Genomic DNA, 18,787 nt, shown 5'->3' on the forward strand with positions numbered 1-18,787 from the left:
AGATTCTGGTTTAATTGGTCTGGGTTGCAGCCCTGGCATGGAGAGTTTACAAACCTCCACAGGTGTTTCTAACATGCAGCCAAGGCCAAGAACCACTGATCTACAGCAAGCAGGTCAACCCCACCATAAACCTCCCTGGGACCATTTGTCACAGAAGAAAGCCCTCTTGCAATTCACAATATCAAAACAACTGTCACTTGGTTCATAGGCAATATCTCAGTAAGAGGTTTCTATGCACAAGCTTTATGCAAAACACTGGCCATGCAAAGGAGAACAAGGTCCATGTTATTGGGGAGATGACAGACATGTAACAACAATTCTTCACTGAGCTTGGCATAGAGCAATAAACCGTACTGTGGGATGCTGAATGTCAGTTTATCACAAACATAAGTTATTCAGATTATAACTTCATGATATGTGCCATATCCATGTAAAATTGACTCATAGCTTTTATTTAAATTCTTACTTTACCATAGTCCTAATCAATAATACTTGTGAAATCAGTATGAATGAATCACCTTATTAAAGAAATACCTGCACAAAGTTTCAAAGTATGCATTTACATGCTAAAGACATTTATTGTCTGTCAGTGTTGCCTACTATCCATGAGAATGTTTTACATACCACTTTGTCATACATCAATGAGTCTCTCTCTAAGATAGATACTGAAAAGTGAAATTGCTGGGTTATAGGGCATTAGCATTTTAATTTTAATATGTACTGCCAAATTGGCCTCTGAAAGAACCTCATCAACTCACACTAGACTATAGGATCGTGTTCCACTTCTTAGTTGTGTTTTTCATGTAGCACCACTCTTTGTAGGTGGTGGATTCATTGAAATCTTCTCACCCGCCATGGAAGGGATATATTTGCCCAGGTCTATCCACACTCTCATCTGCAACACAGAGAAGTCCGTTAGAGGTGGTTGGAAACTGGAATTATCTGGCCCAGGCAGGGATGCTACTTCTCATCTGAGCACTGTGCTTTGACCAACTGAGCTAAGCAGAGGTCCAGCATTTTAGAGTAAGGAGCTGAAAATCACAGAAGCTGTGAAACTTCTGGCATATCCATGTTGCATTAATGAGGACAGAGAACAGAGATCCAAAATAATAGTGGCTAAAATAAGTTTGGAAAATGAGTTCTCATACATAACTGTCAATATCTAGTAAGTTCAGGGATGGCACTGAAGATCCGTGGTGGTAGGAACCCAGATCCTTGTATTTCCTCCACTTTTCTCAAGGTGTTCTCTTGTTCCATCTGGTCCAAGATGGTGCATGGCCACATCCACATTCTAGTCACGGGGAGGAGGAAGACGCACCCTGAAGTCACATTTATTCTGCTCATACACAAAATTTAGCCAATTGGCCACATCTATCTGCAAAAGTGTCTGGGAAATATTGAGTTTTGTTTGTTTGTTTTTTAATATAGCCATGCACTCACCTAAAAAGCCAGTGGTTCCATTACTGTGACAGAGAAGGTGAGAACAGGTAACTTCAGACAATAGCAATCTTGTGGTACATGTCAAAAGGGCCATTGCACAGGTTCAATGGCAAGTGACATATGGAGAGTCATTTATGTTTTAAAAAGTGTTTTCATATATGTTGTCTCATTCACATAATCCAGAGAATTAGAAAAGTGGGGAGGGAAGAACTCAAGAATCTGATGGAATGGACAGTTCAGAAAATCATGCTATGTGCAAGCACTGTCACCTGCTGTACTTGATTTAAGAGCCTCATTGGGTCATTAATGAAACACACACCTATTATCCCAAATACTTGATTCTGCAGAAGATAGGATTTCTGAGAGAAGTGGAGATCTTTTTTTTAGGATGCAAATGTGAAAGCTAGTTGGAAATAACGAGGTAAATAGGAAAGGTGGGGATGCAGGGAGGCAGTTCTGGGAGCTCAGCAGACAGACAGGACCACAGGGATAAATGGCATTTTGAAGGGACACACTCAGTTATCTGGGATGATCACTAACATGATGAAGAACTTGTGTAGTTAGTATTTATTTTGAAAGTGGTGTCAGCAGTAGGGCTAATGGATTGGCTGGGTGGCATGGGGGCGAGGGAGCAAAATAGAACCCCTGAAGGTACTGTTGTTTTATCCTTTGTGTTTTTGTCCGTTCTGTACTGTTCATCCTCTCCTTTCTATCTCAATTTGGCTCAACCTTCATGCCTCAGTACAGAGGTCATCCCTTGTTGGAAACCTCCAATCTCGAGCTGGAATGAATCTCTCCCTCCTTCTCTACCCTTTATTCAACATTTTCTACATCTGATATTTTACTGAAAAAATTTGTAGCATATTCATACCCCCCAGGATCAGGAACCATATTACAGTACTTGCATCTTTGTTAATGCTCACCCTGGTTGAATTGAAACCATCCAGTGTTGCATTTTGTTGATACCTTGTGAAAGCAAAAACTGGTATGAAGTGGTGGAAAGTGCTCTAAACTGGTTGTAGCAGTCTGGGTTCAAATCCTAACTCCGCTTCCAGTGAGTCAGAAATCTTGGGCAAGTCATTTCAGCTTTTTTGACATGAATGAACTTGTCTGTTTAATGAGATAAGATACAAAGGCTCTTATATCTCAGAGTTAATGGTTAGTGACTTTTTAAAAATGTGTAACCAGAATGTTTAGAAGTTTTAACTGAGTAATTATATCAAAAGTCTGGGTACAACCTCCAGAAGTTTAAGATTCTTAGAAAGTTACAATAATGAAAACAGTATGGTAATAATCCACTAATTAGTAAATGAACCAATGGAATGGAAAACAATATCTTGAAGCAATATTTACCAAAAAAATAGTATGAGAAGTATGGTGCTGGCACAAAAAGAAACACACAGATCAATAGAACAGAGTAGAAAACCCAGAAATGGACCCACAACTATATGGTCAACTAATCTTTGACAAAGCAGGAAAGAATATCCAATGGAAAAAAGACAGTCTCTTCAACAAATGGTGTTGCGAAAATTGTATAGCCACATGCAGAAGAACGAAACTGGACCACTTTCTTACACCACACACAAAAATAAGTTCAAAATGGATGAAAGACCTAAATGTGAAACAGGAAACCATCAAAATCCTAGAGGAGAACACAGGCAGCAACCTCTTTGACCTTGGCTATAGCAACTTCTAACTAGAGATGTCTCTGGAGGCAAGGGAAACAAAAACAAAAATGAACTATTGGGACTTCATCAAGATAATAAGCTTCTGCACAGCAAAGGAAATAATCAACAAAACTAAAAAGCAGCCTACAGAATGGGAGAAGATATTTGCAGATGACATATCTGATAAAGGGTTAGTATCCAAAATCTATAAAGAACTTATCAAACTCAACACCCAAAAATGAATAATCCAGTTAAGAAATGGGCAGAAGACACAAACAGACATTTTTCCAAAGAAGACAGGCAGATGGCCAACAGACACATGAAAAGATGCTCAACATTACTCATAATCAGGGAAATACAAATCAAAACCACAATGAGTTACCACCTCACAACTGTCAGAATGGCTAAAATTAACAACACAGTTAATGTGAGGTTGCAGAGAAATGGGAATGCTCTTACACTGTTGGTGAGAATGCAAGCTGGTACAACCACTCTGGATAACAGTACAGAGGTTCCTCGAAAAGTTAAAAATAGAACTACCCTATGACCCAGCAATTGCACTACTAGGTATTTACCCAAAGGATACAAAAATATAGATTTGAAGGGACATGTGCACCCCAATATTTATAGCAGCATTATCAACAATAGCCAAATTATGGAAAGAGCCCACATGTCCATCGATGGATGAATGAATAAAAAAGATGTGGTATATATACACAATGGAATATTGCTCAGCCATCAGAAAGAATGAAATTTGCCATTTGCAACAACATGGATGGAGCTAGACTGTATCATGCTAAGTTAAATAAGTCAGTCAGAAAAAGACAAATAGCGCATGATTTCACTCATACGTAGAATTTAAGAAACGAAACAGATGAACATAGGGGAAGGGAAAAAAAAGAGAGGGAGGCAAACCATAAAAGACTCTTAACTATAGAAAACAAACTGAAGGTTGCTGGAGGAGAGGTGGGCCATGGGCATTAAGGAGGGCTCTTGTGGTAATAAGCACTGAGTGTTATTATATGTAAGTCCTGAATCACTAAATTCTACATCTGAAACCAATTTTACCATATATGTTAACTAACTAGAATTTAATAAAAACTTGAAATAAAAAAATGTAGTATGAGATAATGGAACATTATAAACCAGTTGGGAACAGATGCTTTATTCAACATATGGTAAAATTGGCTATTTGAGGAAAAAACTGTAAGTTAGTTTCTGACCTTACTTACTCTATAATGCAATAAAATCTGGCTTGAGCAAGGGACTGAGTATAAAAAATAAAGCCATGAACAATTAAAAGACAAAATAGGCCCTTATTTAACTGATTTGTGGGATGTGAAGACATTTTTAAGCACAAAAACAAGAAAAACCCACACAGGACAAAAAATAGATTAGACTGTAAGGACGATTTAAAATTCAGTATATTACATTGTCATAACCACATTAAAAAGTGAAGGACAGTCTGGCAAAATATTTGCAACATGCATTACAAATATTTAGTATTTTCAGTAAGAAAAGAGTTTTTATAAACCAATAGGCTATACCAAAAATTTGCAATAGAAAATAAGTAAAAGACACAAACAGATCATTTATAAAATGACAATGGTCAATAAAGATTAGAAAAATATTTAACTTCACCAGGGATTAAAGACATGAAAATGTAAATGAGATACTTTTCTGCCTATTTAAAATATAAAGATGAAAAAATTGGTAATACTCAATTCAGGCCACAGAAATAAATATTTCACAATGGTGAGTGGGAATCCAAGTTAATGTAGCCCTTTGGGAAGTAATTTTACAATACATATCAAGGATTTTGACAATCTCATACCCTGTACACCAGAAATACCATTCATTGGGATTAACATCCAAGAAAACAATCAGACAGAAACAGTCAGAAATATGGCCAAAGCTTTATCTTTAAAGACATAATTGAAATACTACTCATAATAGCAAAAACATGGGAATAACCTAAATGACCAAAAATAGAGGAATTGTAACATAAATGATGGTGGAGCCATAATTGAAAACTATTAGGGTCTTCATTAAAAAGTGTTTGGGGCGCCGGGGTGGCTCAGTAGCTTAAGTGTCTGCCTTTGGCTCAGGTAATGATCTCAGGGTCCTGGGATGGAGTCCTGCATCAGGCTCCCTGCTTGGGGGGAATCTGCTTCTCCCTCTCTATCTGTCCCTCCCCCAAGCTCACGCACTCTTTCTCTCTCTCTCTCTCAAATAAACAAAGTCTTTAAAAAAAAAGCATTTGTTTGAAGTCTGTTTATTGATATGGAGATGATCACAATAAAATGTTAAGTGAAATTTAAAAAGCAGGATCCATAAACTGCGTATTCAGTATATACCCAACCCAATTATGTAAATGTAGTATATACAACCACCCAGAGAGAGTATGGAAGAAAAGAGACAGCATGCTAACATTCTTGGGTAGCAGGATTTCAGATGGTTTTAATTATCTTTTTAAATATTTCCTGTGTGAGAGTACATTTTATTTTTATAAGCAGAAAAATGCAAATGTTATGAAATCTAGCAACAAGTAGACAAGCAAGCAACCTCCCTCTCCCTCCTTCCTTACTCCCCAGTATGTGTCATAAATGATCTAGGGAAAAAATGCTTTTTCAGAGTCTGGGTTTTTTGACTCAGAAAGCTCAAGAATAAGGCTCGATTTGATTCACAGACTCATTTATAGGAAGTTAATGGTGGGATACAAAAGATGCAATTTATTGAGCACCTCTTATGTGTGAGGCAAGACGCTAGGCACTTGGCAAACATGGTTCCACATCAGCTGCTGAAGCCTCGCTGCAGTCCTCCCCAGGGGCCCCCCTCTGATGGGTCCTTTCTGGTGGGACCCATACTGCTACACAGAGAAGGGAGGAAAAAGACGAATCCCTGTGTTCTCAGCCAGAATTCAGAAATTATTTCTTCACAAAAAACATTGGTAATGGGGGGAGGTTAGTTTCTCCTAGATGATTCTTTTTATTGTCCTCATAGTTTTTTTTTTTTAAGATTTATTTTATTTATGACACACACAGAGAGAGAATGAGAGAGAGAGAGGGAGGGAGGGAGGGAGGGAGGGAAGGAGGGAAGGAGGGGTAGTATGTGAGTGGGGGGAGAGGCAAAGGGAGAAAATCTTCAAGCAGACTCCCCGCTAAGTGTGGAGCACTGAGCCCAACTGGGGGCTCAGTCTCAGGACCCATGAGATCACCACCTGAGCCCAAACCAAGAGTCAGTTACCTAACCGACTGAGCCATCCAGGTGCCCCTCATTCTCTTAGTTCTTTTTATGTAGGTCTAGAAATCTAAGCCTTGTTTGTTTAAGATGACTGAGTGCTTGGTGTATGCAAGGCATTGTGCTAAGTGCTTTACACTCATTAACTCATTCAATCTTTCTATATCCTATGAGGTCATTATTGTTATCCTCACTTTATTAATGGGAGCCTGAGACTTAGATGTATTAATTCAGTACCTCTCAAACTTTAATGTGCATAAGAAGTAAGGATTTTTTTTAAAATGTGAGTTCTCAACACCCAAAAAACAAATAATCAAGTCAAAAAGTGGGCAGAAGATATGAAAAGACACTTCTCTGAAGAAGACATACAAATGGCTAACAGACACATGAAAAAATGTTCATCATCATTAGCCATCAGGGAAATCCAAATCAAAACCACACTGAGATACTACCTTACACCAGTTAGAATGGCAAAAATGGACAGGGAAAGAAACAACAAATGTTGGAGAGGTTGTGGAGAAAGGGGAACCCTCTTACACTGTTGGTGGGAATGCAAGTTGGTACAGCCATTTTGGAAAACAGTGTGGAGGTTCCTCAACAATTTAAAAATAGAGCTACCCTATGACCCAGCAATTGCACTACTGGGTATTTACCCCAAAGACACAGATGTAGTGAAAAGAAGGGCCATATGCACCCCAATGTTCATAGCAGCAATGTCCACAATAGCCAAACTGTGGAAAGAGCTGAGATGCCCTTCAACAGATGAATGGATAAAGAAGATGTGGTCCATATATACGATGGAATATTACTCAGCCATCAGAAAAGATGAATACCCAACTTTTACATCAACATGAATGGGACTGGAGGAGATTATGCTAAGTGAAATAAGTCAAGCAGAGAAAGTCAATTATCATATGGTTTCACTTATTTGTGGAACATAAGGAATAACATGGAGGACATTAGGAGAAGGAAGGGAAAAATGGGGGTGGGAATTGGAGAGAGAGATGAACCATGAGAGACTATGGATTCTGAGAAACAAACAGGGTTTTAGAGGGGAGGGGGGAGGGAGGATTGGTTAGCCTGGTGATGGGTATTAAGGAGGGCACGTACTGCATGGAGCACTGGGTATTGTACGAAAACAATGGATCGTGGATCACCACATCAAAAACCAATGATGTATTGTATGGTGACTAACATAACATAATAAAATTTAAAAAAAAATAAAATAAAATTTGAGTTCTGATTCAGTAGGCCTAGGTAAGCCTTGAGATGTCTAAAAACTTCCAGATGATGCTGATCCTGCTGGTTCCTGGACTGCACTTTGATTAACAAGAGGTCAATCCACTTGCCAGATCCCAGGTCTTAAATGGGGCAGAGCTGTGCCATAAACCCCCACAGGCTGACTTCACACAAGGCTACATTACTAATGATATCATATGCTTTGGTCCTCATAGTTCACACTTTTCCAACATCCTCTCTGTCCTTCATCCCCCATCATGTCTTATGTCAAGAAGAGAGTCAGGTCTGTACTCATTGCCTCAGGGGAGGGATTGAGAAGACTGGAAACAGAAATAAAGGAATATACCTTCTTTTCCCAAATTTCACAGTCTGGATCCCTCATCTTACAAGAACACCAGTCATTGAATTAGGATCCTCCTTAATCCAGTATGCCCTTTTTTTTTTTTTTTTTTTTTTTTTTGGTACAACCTCATCTTAATTACATCTTCAAAAACACTTTATTTCCAGGTAAGGTCGCATTCATAGGTTCCAGAGGTAGGAATTTCAATGTATCTTTTTTTGGGAGACACAATTCAACCTACTATTGAACTATTTATGTTGGAAAATTCATTCAGGGTTCCAAATAATACCCGTTAAAGGAATCTTTTTTAAATACCATCCGTTGGTAAGTTAGGCTTCTCATCTTTATGTCTATATTTGTGGGTTTGAACTGGGAATATGCCATTTTTTCCAGCTTGGTGGAAAGAGCAGAGGTTTTAAGAGAGGAAGAAGGAAGCTAAAACATTGATAGCATGTTAATTATCTTATTGAATCCTTACAATTCCCCTTTGGTGTAGGTATATAGATCCCGTCTTATAACTCAGAGATGTTGAGAAATTTGCCTAAGTCACACAGTAAATACATTCTGCAAGAGGCATTTGAATCAAGTCTGTCTGATTTCAAGCACACCATCTTTCTACTATACCTGGTGCATTGCCTCTGGTGTCAGGTCTGGTGTCTAGTCCTGGTCCATTATCTACTAAGTGATATGACCTGGAGTAAGTGTCTCTCGATCTCTTAATTTTGCTGATATCCCTCCTCTTTAAAATGGAGCTAATAAATGTCATCTTCACTGGTTTTATGAGTATCTAGAAAATTGAAGTAGAACTTGGTGGTAAGGGCTGTGTTTTGGGTTTAAACAGCCTTAAGTTGGAGTCTTGGCTCTATGTGACTCTGGGCATTTTGTATAAGCTTCCCCAGCCCTTAATTTCTTTATCCGTAAAAAGGAGATAATATCCCCTGCTTCAGAGGTTTATTGTAAAGATTAAATGAGGTCATATATTTAACACACTTAACTCAGTATCTGCCAATAGTAAGCAAGCCCTCAAAGATGATCTATAGTTAGGTATTTAAAAGCATTTTCTAAAGTACAAAGTTTTAATTAATGCCAGTTATTAAAATTGCATTATATTTTGGGTTTGAAGGAATCATGGGCTCTCAGAAGGCAGGGTGATTGCCCTGGGTTTTGTCTAACTGAACGTCACCCAGGTTTGACCATCAGCTGTGATTAAACCTCTACAGAGCTACTCTCTTGGTTGGAGATTTGCCACATAGGAGGACAAAATCTTCTGCCACAGAGTTCCCGAATGCTCCACTCCCCAAGTAGGGGGAGGGCGACCAGCCCGTTTTAGGCTCTCTAAGGTCTCAGGGTCTCTGACAAGTCCCTCATTAGCTCATCCTTGTTCGCACACTCCAGGACCTGACAGCCTGCATCAGTCTGTGGTTGTTCCAAGCTGTCACGTGGCTGACTACCCTAGACCCGTTTCAGCTTGAGCAACTCAGGGCAAGACAGAATGTCTGTTAAAGTATTCACCAGGGTATTCTAATCAGCCTTAGAAACATTTGCCTGGCTCCCTCTGCTGATACCCCTGGGGATTCCTCATTTGTAAAGTTAACCTTTTAGCTTCCATTCCCTTCCCTTCTCCAAATCTTATGCTCACTTCTTCCTCACTCAGACAAAGGCTGGTACCTGTGCCGTGTTCAGGGTGCCTGCCGTACCCACAACCCTGTCTGAGGGAAGTCACTTTATGCAGAAATCTTAATGCTTTCTAGCCACATGAATTCGACCACAGCTCTGTAGACCTAAGACCAGTGTCTGCCCCAAGAGAAGTTATCTGCAGGCAGCCTAAGAAGTTAGCGTGGCTTAAGATTTCTGGGCAGCAAGGGAGCTCAATGCCTTATGGTGACCTCAGTGCCCAGACAACTCCTCTCTTTTGAGGCTTTTGGACTGGAGACACCCTTAAAGAAATACGGCCCATGAAGTGGAACTAGCTGAGGGAAAGCAGTGACCAGAAGCCATGACAAGGCAGACACTAAGAGGCAGAGGGAAGGCCTGTCCAGAGAGAAGTGGAGTAGAGGCAGAGAGAGGGAATGACTCCTGAGTATGGAGGAGTTGTGATTAAGACCCCCTGAGGGGAGTGTTGCTAATGTGGCTCTTAGGCCACCAGAGACTCGATTCAGACATTGTGGTTTTCCAGGCACCCCAAACAGTAATCCGGACTCTCTTATTTTGTTCTTAGGCTGTAAGCAATCATAATGAACTCTGATGCCTTGAGGAAAAGGAAGTGTGTTGGAAAGCTGTGGGAAGTCTCATGGAACTGAAGAGTGGTTGAAGAAGCAGGTCTGGTGGAGAGCAGAGAGCAGACATGTTTGGGATCCTGGATTCTCCTCTGCAGTGAGTCCAGCGCAACTCCGACTTCACTCCACTTGAGAGTTAAACCATCACTGAGGTAGTCTGAATACCGTACCGTGGCCCTGCCTGTGATGAGGGAGTTGTAGGAAAATTCATTTGACAGAAGTTAGGCTCCTTTAATGGAAGTATGGGTGGGCTGGATGCTGGTGGGGACAAAGAAATAGTCACCTTGTCCTCTCAGTCTGGCGGTGTGGCTGCTGACCCTGCTTCCTGTTCCTGCTGCAACCTCCCAATACCTGAGGTTACCTTGAGCCTGTCTCACAGAAGTGGTCCTCCTTTATCCACTCTCGTTTTGCACCTGTCTTGAAATGGTATTGATTTTTTCTTGTTTTATTGGTCAAGCATTCATAGATGGTACTAGTGTTCCCATTTCCTTTCTCCTTTTTGCATCAGCTATTGCCATGTGATTTTCCAACTCCTCCCACTAGAGGACCAGCAGACTTTCCTGTCCCTTGTGCATGGGTGACTTGTGTCAGGCACTGAGAGGCAGATGGGAAGAAGCAGAGGCTTAAGCAGCTGGGCTTTGTCCATTTGCCCTTCTGACACTGCCAAGAAAATGACATGCTCTAGGTAATCTACTGGTTCCAAGACATTGGCAGTTCTGTGGAACACACCCGCATGTAACTTGCACCTGGGAACCAAGCCCAGCTGAACTCAACCTAGATCAGCAGACCTCCAGCTGACCTGTAGATGAATGAGCAAGGAGATATGTTTAGTTTGGAGATGGTTCGTTTCACAGATTTATTATGGTGATAGCTAATACATACATCTTGCCATTCAGTAAGGTATAATGGAAATAATATAGATTTTGTAATAAGAGTAGTTTGGAATCCTGAATTCAATATTTACTAGCTATGGAAGTTTGGGGGAAACCTCTTTGAGCCTTAGTTATTAGGCTAATGGAAATAATAATCTCTTTCTCACTTCCCTTTTCCTAAAGCATTTTTTTAAAACAGCTTTATTGAGGAATAATTGATACATGGTAAATTACATGTGTGTAACATGGATAATATGAGAAGTTTGACATATATGTGCAGCCATGAACCATCACCATGGTTACTATAATGAACAGCTTTATCACCCAGAAAACTTTCCTGTGGCCTTTTTGTAATTCCTCTTTCCTTTGCCTTTCATCCCCAGGCAACAACTGGTCTGCTCTCTGTCAGTGTAGACTAGTTTACATTTTCTAGAATTTTCTTGAAATGGAAACATACAGCATATACTCATTTATTTGTTTGGGTTCTTTGGCTCAGCATAATTGTTTTGAAATTTATCATGCTGTTGTGTGTATCAATAGCTCATTATTTTAAAATTCTGAGTAGTTTCCCATTGTATGTATGAAACATACCTTGTTTATCCATTGACCTGTTGATGGACATTTGAGTTGTTAACAGACTTTGACTATTACCAATGTAAATATTAATGTAAAAGTCTTCGTATGACAAACTCTTTCACTTCTCTTGGGTGAATACCTAAGAGTAGAATGGCTGGATTATAGGGTAGGTGTATGATTTTGTTTTATTTTTAATTGAAATTTTTGTTGAGATAATGGTAGATTCACTTGCAGTTATAAAAAATAGAGATAATAGAGATCCTATGTACACTCTTCCCAGTTTCCATGAATGATAACCTTTTGCAAAACTATAGTATAATATCACAACCAGGATATTGACATTGAAGCAATCCACCAATCTTATTCAATGTACTCATATTATCTTATCTTCAATTCTGTGTGTGTATTTAATTCTATGCAATCTTACCACATGTGCAGGGTTTTGTATCCACTACCACAGGCAAGATACTGACCAGTTACATCACCACAAGGATCTCTTCTGTTGCCCTTTATAGACCCTCCTCTTTCCCCATATCCCTAATCCAGGTAGCTATTAATTGTTCCTTCATTTATATAACTTTGTAATTTTTAAAGAAGTTACATACATGCAATTGTGTAGTATCTAATCTTTTGGGCTTGGCTTTCTTTTTTCCCAATCAGGATACCTCCCTGAAGATTTGTCCAAATTGTTCCATGTGTCAATAGTTTTCTCTTTTTTTATTGCTGAGTTGTATTCCATAGTGTGTATGTACCACATGTTTAACCATTCACCTGTTGAAGAACATGTAGTCTTATTTCAGTGTTTGACTATTACAAATAAAGCTGCTATGAACATTTGTATATAGTTTTTGTGTGTGTGTTGTGTATAGAAGTAGATTTTTATTTCTTGAGGGTAAATCCCGAAGGGTACAATTGCTGGACTGTGTGCTAATTGAATGTTTAGCTTTATTAGAAACTAAAAAATTCCTTTCCTGAATGGCTCTACTATCTTATATTCCCAAAAGGAATGTATGAGTTATCCAGTTCCTCCGCATCCTTACCATTGTTTGGTGTTTTAAATTTTAACCATTCTAATAGGTTGTAGTGATATCTCATTATGGTTTTAACATTCATTTCCCCAATGGCTAATGATGTAGAATATTTTTTCATGGGCTTATTTGCCATGTACATATCCTTTTCTGTATAATGTCTATTGATGTCTCTTGCTTTCTAATTTAATATTTTCTTTAGTGTTGAGTTTGGGAAGATCCTTATATATTCTAGATACTTATCTTTTGTCAGGCAAAGATTTTTTCCCAAGCTTAGCTTATTTTTTCCTCCTCTTCACATAGGCTTTCATAAAGTAAAAATGTCTAAATTTTGTCACAATTAGATTTATTAACCTTTCCTTTTACAGATCTAAGAACTCTTAGCCTAGCCCTAGGTCCCAATGATTTTCTCTTATTTTTATTCTAAAAGCTTTATAGTTTTACATTTTCTGTTTAAGTTCATGGTCTATTTTGACTTAATGTTTCTTTAAAGTATGAGGTATAGGTTGAGGTTCGTTCTTATGACTACAGGCATCCTATTGCTCTAGTACCATTTGTTGAAAAGCTGTCTTTTCTCCCTTGTGTAGCTTTTGCAACTTTGTCAAAAATTAGGCATATTTATGTGAAACTATTTCTGGGTTCTCTCTTCTGTTTCATTTCTCTATGTATTGATCCATCAGTACCACACTGTCTTGATTACTGTAGGTAAATAGTGAGCCTGACTATTGGGTAGAGTGGTTATTTCTACTTTATTCTTCTTTATTAAGATTATTTTAGTTATTCTAGAATTCAGAATTCATAGTTAACAGGTCTTTGAATTCAAGTTGACACTTGAAAAATGTTGTGCACTTCCTTCCGTCCTCAGTGGTTTCAGATGAGAAATCCATTGTCAATTTCAATCTGATCATTCAAATCCTATTTCCTATAGATAATGTGTCATTTCAATTTTTTTTCCTTTGTCTTTAGTTTTTCAAAGTTTAATTATGTTGTGTCTTAGCATGGAATTCTTTGGGATTATTCTCTTTGGAGTTCACTCGGCTTCTTGGATTTGCAGTTTTGTGTCTTTTGCCAAATTTAGGACATTTTCAGTGATCGTTTCTTCAAATCCTCTTTCAGTTCCCTCATTTTCTCCTTTCCTTCTGGTATTATAATGATATAAATATTGTATCTTTTGTTATTGTTCCACAGGTCTCTGAGTTTTGCTCAATATTTTATTCTATTTTCACTCTGTTAATACAGTTTTTATAGTATTGCAAATGGTATTGATTTTGTAAAACTTCAATTTCCAATTGTCCATTGCTCATATGTGGCAATAAAACTGATTTCTGTATTCTGATCTTATATTCTGCAACCTATTAGTTCTAGTTTCTATGTCACAAATTCCATCTAATTTTCCACATAGATTTTTTTCACTGATGATTATGTCATCTTCAAATAATAGCAGTTTTACTTTATCCTTCCTAATCTAGGTATCTTTTTTTTTCTTCTTAACTTATTGCATTTGCTAGAACCTCCAGTACAGTGTTGAACAGAATACTTTTTTTTTTTAGCCCGATCTTAGTGGAAATGCATCTAGTTTTTCCTCATTAAATATAGCATTAGTTGAAACTGTTTTATAGATGTGATTTATCAAGTTTAAGAACTTCCTCTTAATTCCAGTTTTCTGAGAGTTTTTTTTTTAATCAAGAATGAATGTTAAATTTTGCCAAATGCAATGTGTGTGTGTGTGTGTGTAATAATCTTATTAGATGGAAAAAAATATACACATATATAGTTGGTTTTAGTCTATTAATATGGTGAATTACATTGATAAATTTTAAAGTATTAAAACAACCTGACATTTCTAGGATAAATCCCACTTGGTCATGATACATTTATCATCTTTATATTTTGGAAATGCTGGTCTGCAGTTTTCTTGTAATGTCTTTGTCTGATTTTGGTAGCAAAGTAATGCTAACCTAAAAGAATGAGTTGGAGAATATTCCCTTCTCTTGGATTTTCACTTTCCTGGAAGATTTTGGGTAGAATAAGCATTATTTTCTTCTTAAATATTTGGTATGAGTGAAACCATCTGGATTCAGAGTTTTCTGTGTAGAATTTATTTCCTAACTACAGATTCAATTTCTTTAATAGACAGGGCTATATAGATTAATCTCAGCTGCTCTGGATTGACCACATGCTTGTCTCCAGAGATGTTAACTCTTAGCTAATCATATTTTGCAGCTTTGGCTGAGTTGTTTCATAACAGGGTGTATCAGATTGTCAGCACTTTTTATTAATAATAATGGACTTATGATTTCAGGTTGGTTTCAGTGGATCTGGGAGGTTCAATGGTTAAGGCGGGTAAGACACAAAACTAGGATGTATTTGTGACCAGCTCATTATAAGAGAATAGACTTTTGGTTTTCTTATACTGAGGTGCTTTGCACACATGCTAGTGGTTGTTCAAGTTGTGGAGACTATGTATGTCCTACGCAACCTGATCCAGTGGTTGAAGAAAGAAGTCTATGCATGAGACTTCTGGAACCCTTTAAATGCATTTGTTCTTCCCTCATAACTACCATTTCTGATGTTCTTAATTCCTTTGGTAAATCCAGATTTTTATCTGGTATCCTTGTCCTTCCATTTATAGCATTTCTTTTGACTTTTTTTTCCTGGTGATACATTTTTCCATATTTGTATGTCTGAACAATTCTTTATTTCATCTTTGTTTCTGAACAATATTTTTACCAAGTACAGAATTCTAGGTTCGCAGGGTTTATTGTTGTTGCTGTTGTTTTCAGTTTTATAATGATGTTGTTCCATTACTTTCTCACTTGTGTTCCTCTCTGATGAGATATCCGATGGAATTCTTACATTTGTTCCTCTGTATACAACATTTCTTTTTTTCTCTGATTTTAAGATTTTCTTCTAATAATGGATTTTAAGCTATTTGATCATGCTGTGCCTTTGTACAGTTTTCCTCACGCTTCTTGACTTGGGACTTGTTGAGATTCTAGAATTTTGAGTTTTCAGTTTTCTTCAGATTTGGAAAAATGCTGGCCATTATTTATTTAATATTTTTTTCTACACAGTTCCCCACCCCAACCCTAAACCCCTGCAATTCTTTGGAGACTCCAATTATACATACGTGCACATACATATTGTCTCACAAGTCACTGATGTTCTATTCACTTTTTATAGTCTTTTTTTCCCTCTTATTTCATTTTAGGCAGTTTCTATTGCTGGCTTCAATTTAAGTAATCTTCAATGTCCAGTCTGCTATTAATCCTATCAGTGTTTTTCTTTACCTGAGGCATTGTGATTTTTATCTCTTGATTGATATCTCTTCATATCCTCTTCAATTGAGGATAAAAGTTAAGTTTAGACTAAACTCTTTCCACTCATATGTGTTGATTCCTCACTTAAAGCTTAACATCCTATAGGTCAAGGACAAATATAATTTCTTTGTCTCTCCTGGCAACTAAAAGCAGTAAGTAGCTGAATGACATTGAGAACTTTTTAGAAAACTTCTCTGAATCTCAGTTTCCTTGTCTATAAAAGGGGAGACAATATTACTGGGTTATTATAGATGATTATTAAATGTAATCATTTACCAAATGCATGTCTTTAGTGCCTTAACACACTATGGTTTTAATAAAATAAGCTAACCTTTCTCTCATTCATAATAACTATCCCAGTAAATGTATCTATAGCCCTGCAGTCAGGATTCACTGGGAGTATACTGGAAACTATTTAACAACCAGCTCTAGAGAAGGGACAAGGGCATCCTGATTGGTAGTATTTGCCATTATCTTGATGAAAATTCTGCCCCGGCTGATTTCAAGCAATCAATATGACATCACTGAACCAGAATTAGGAAGAGATGAATAGTAACACACCATTATACAATATTTCCATCATACAGATTCAGATACAATAGATGCAAATCACCTCAAGAATGTAGATAATAATAAGATGGAGTAAAATGGGATGTGATGAGTTTTGGATAACATTATCTTTGTTTTTAATATAATTTATTTTGTTTAAGTTTATTTAATGTTTAATAATGGCTATGTTTAAAAATTGGCTCAGACAATTTAGGAAAATTTAGCAACTGGCTCTTGTAAGCCAGTACCAGCCAACTCTGATGCCCTGGTCTATTTCATCTACCACTCCCCTATCCCGCCTTTCTAGGGCCATCTTTGAGTATGTAGTTGGAACAGTGGGAGTTTTCCTCCTATGTTTCTCTAAAACTGAGCTTTAGAATCTGCTTCTCAGTGTCCTATTTTCTCTGTCACTCCCAGTTCCACCCTGGGTCACTACTTGATTTACTGTGGAACAGCACAGAGAAATGGATGAGGGCAGGCCACTCTCTTCCCTAACTGTCCTGCCCCTTTAACCTCCCAGCCCTGCTCCACACAAGCTGCAGCAGTGATTATGGCTTCCCTTAATGAATAGTTGAAGAGTAATTAGGGAAAATTATAATGTTGGAAGGGGAAATCTAAAAGCTGTATGATAATTATGACTTTTCCAGCGTCCAAGGGAAAGCCTATAAAATGCTAAATCCTTCACTTCTGAAATCAAAAACTATTTATTTGATATTTACTATGTGCTAGGCATGGTTTTAGAGTCATTTAAAAGTGGATACATCCCTAGATTTTAATTTGGCTATCCTATTCTCAGTTTTTATTCTCTCCCAAAGAACCTATTTTTTTCTAACCTCCCTAATGTGAACTTCTACTCTACTCTCCAGAAGGGATCCTAATCTCTGATATCTCCCCTTTCTGTAGTCTGTTTCTTCAATTTGGTATTATTCTGTTTAAGTCACACCCTAGATGATGTATGCATAAGATGGGGAATTATAAAGACATATACTGATGACTTTTCACACCCTCAATTCTGCCAAAGAAGCTGGGCTAAGGTGTGTTTGGGGCTCCAAGCTGTACAGAAAATTGCAGAAACCTTCCAGGTCTAGTCTCTGTTGAGATCTCCTTATCAGTGAAAATTATAGTCACATCTATTTATTCTTTTTAACATTTTACATGTAAACATTAACCCATTTCATTAAGGACATAAGTATATCTCTGAAAGACAAACATTAATACTCAGTGCCAGTAAACCCTAAACCCAAAATGAGGAACAAAATGTTTACCTAATGGTCTTATAACTTGCAAAGCACCTCGTGCTATGGAATCAGAAAGCCTTATTGTTGTGCAGAGAAGTGGGGTTTCTTTGCTTTACCTGTTATTCCTCGATTATATGTCGGCCATCATGCTTTCCAGAAATAAGACACAAGCCTACTGCTGGTCCATTTCACTTCTTCGGCCTCTTACAGGGACAAGGTTGGTAATTCAGTATACTGGAATTCAGGTGTTAAGACTAGAGAGATAAAATGAGACACAGTCCCTGTACTGAGGAACTCACTTTTAGTGGGGAAAACACAGGTGTATAAAGGAAAGGCCATGACACGATGTGATAAATACCATAACAGAGCATGAACTAAACAGTGTGGGATCACAGAAAGGACCCTTCATTCTGATTGGGAATGTGGAGAGGTTGGAGAAAGCATCACACTGGCATTTGGCAGTGGAAGATTAGAAGATTGCTGACAAAGAAGAGTGGGGGTAAAGGGCATGTGAGTACAGAAAACTGCATACTTTCTTTAAACTGGGGAATTGTGTGTGGTCTAGTATGATTAGAGCATGTGTGTGTTTGTGTGTGTGCATGTGTGTGTTTGATGGGGAAAGAGTGATAAGGAATGAGGCTCAAATGGGTAGAACAAGATTCTAAAGACATTTAAATGTGCTAATGAGTTCAGCCTTTACTTTGTAGATGTATTGGTTTAGGTCATACAGCCAATCAACATCTCAAGTAGGATCATGATCTGCTCAGTTATCAGAGATAATCTTGTGGGCATTGCTAAGTATGACTTCTTGGGGAGATACTGGGGGCAGGGAGGCAGTTAGGTGGTTGTCGGATAATCTATTTTTCAGAGATCTCAACTAGGGTATTTGGGAGTCATAGGTACTCATAGAGAACATGACAGAGCAATGTTTCATTGAAAAGAAGGAATAAAGGAAGAACCAAAGAATGCTTTAAGTTTCCTGAATGAACATCTCCCAGGTAG

The 18,787-nt window shown here is 37.9% G+C and overlaps 1 long non-coding RNA gene across 1 annotated transcript in view; it reads right to left on the reverse strand.

Annotated features, from left to right (window-relative positions):
- Nucleotides 1-763: 763 nt before the first annotated feature.
- Nucleotides 764-18,787, reverse strand: part of LOC144382164 (uncharacterized) — a 162,670-nt gene continuing 144,646 nt past the window's right edge. The window contains exon 3 of the long non-coding RNA XR_013448602.1: nt 764-895. This is a non-coding gene — a long non-coding RNA (uncharacterized LOC144382164). The remainder of the gene's footprint in view (nt 896-18,787) is intronic.

This window comes from Halichoerus grypus, chromosome 6 (genome assembly GCF_964656455.1).
Source record: "Halichoerus grypus chromosome 6, mHalGry1.hap1.1, whole genome shotgun sequence".
NCBI lineage: Eukaryota > Metazoa > Chordata > Mammalia > Carnivora > Phocidae > Halichoerus > Halichoerus grypus.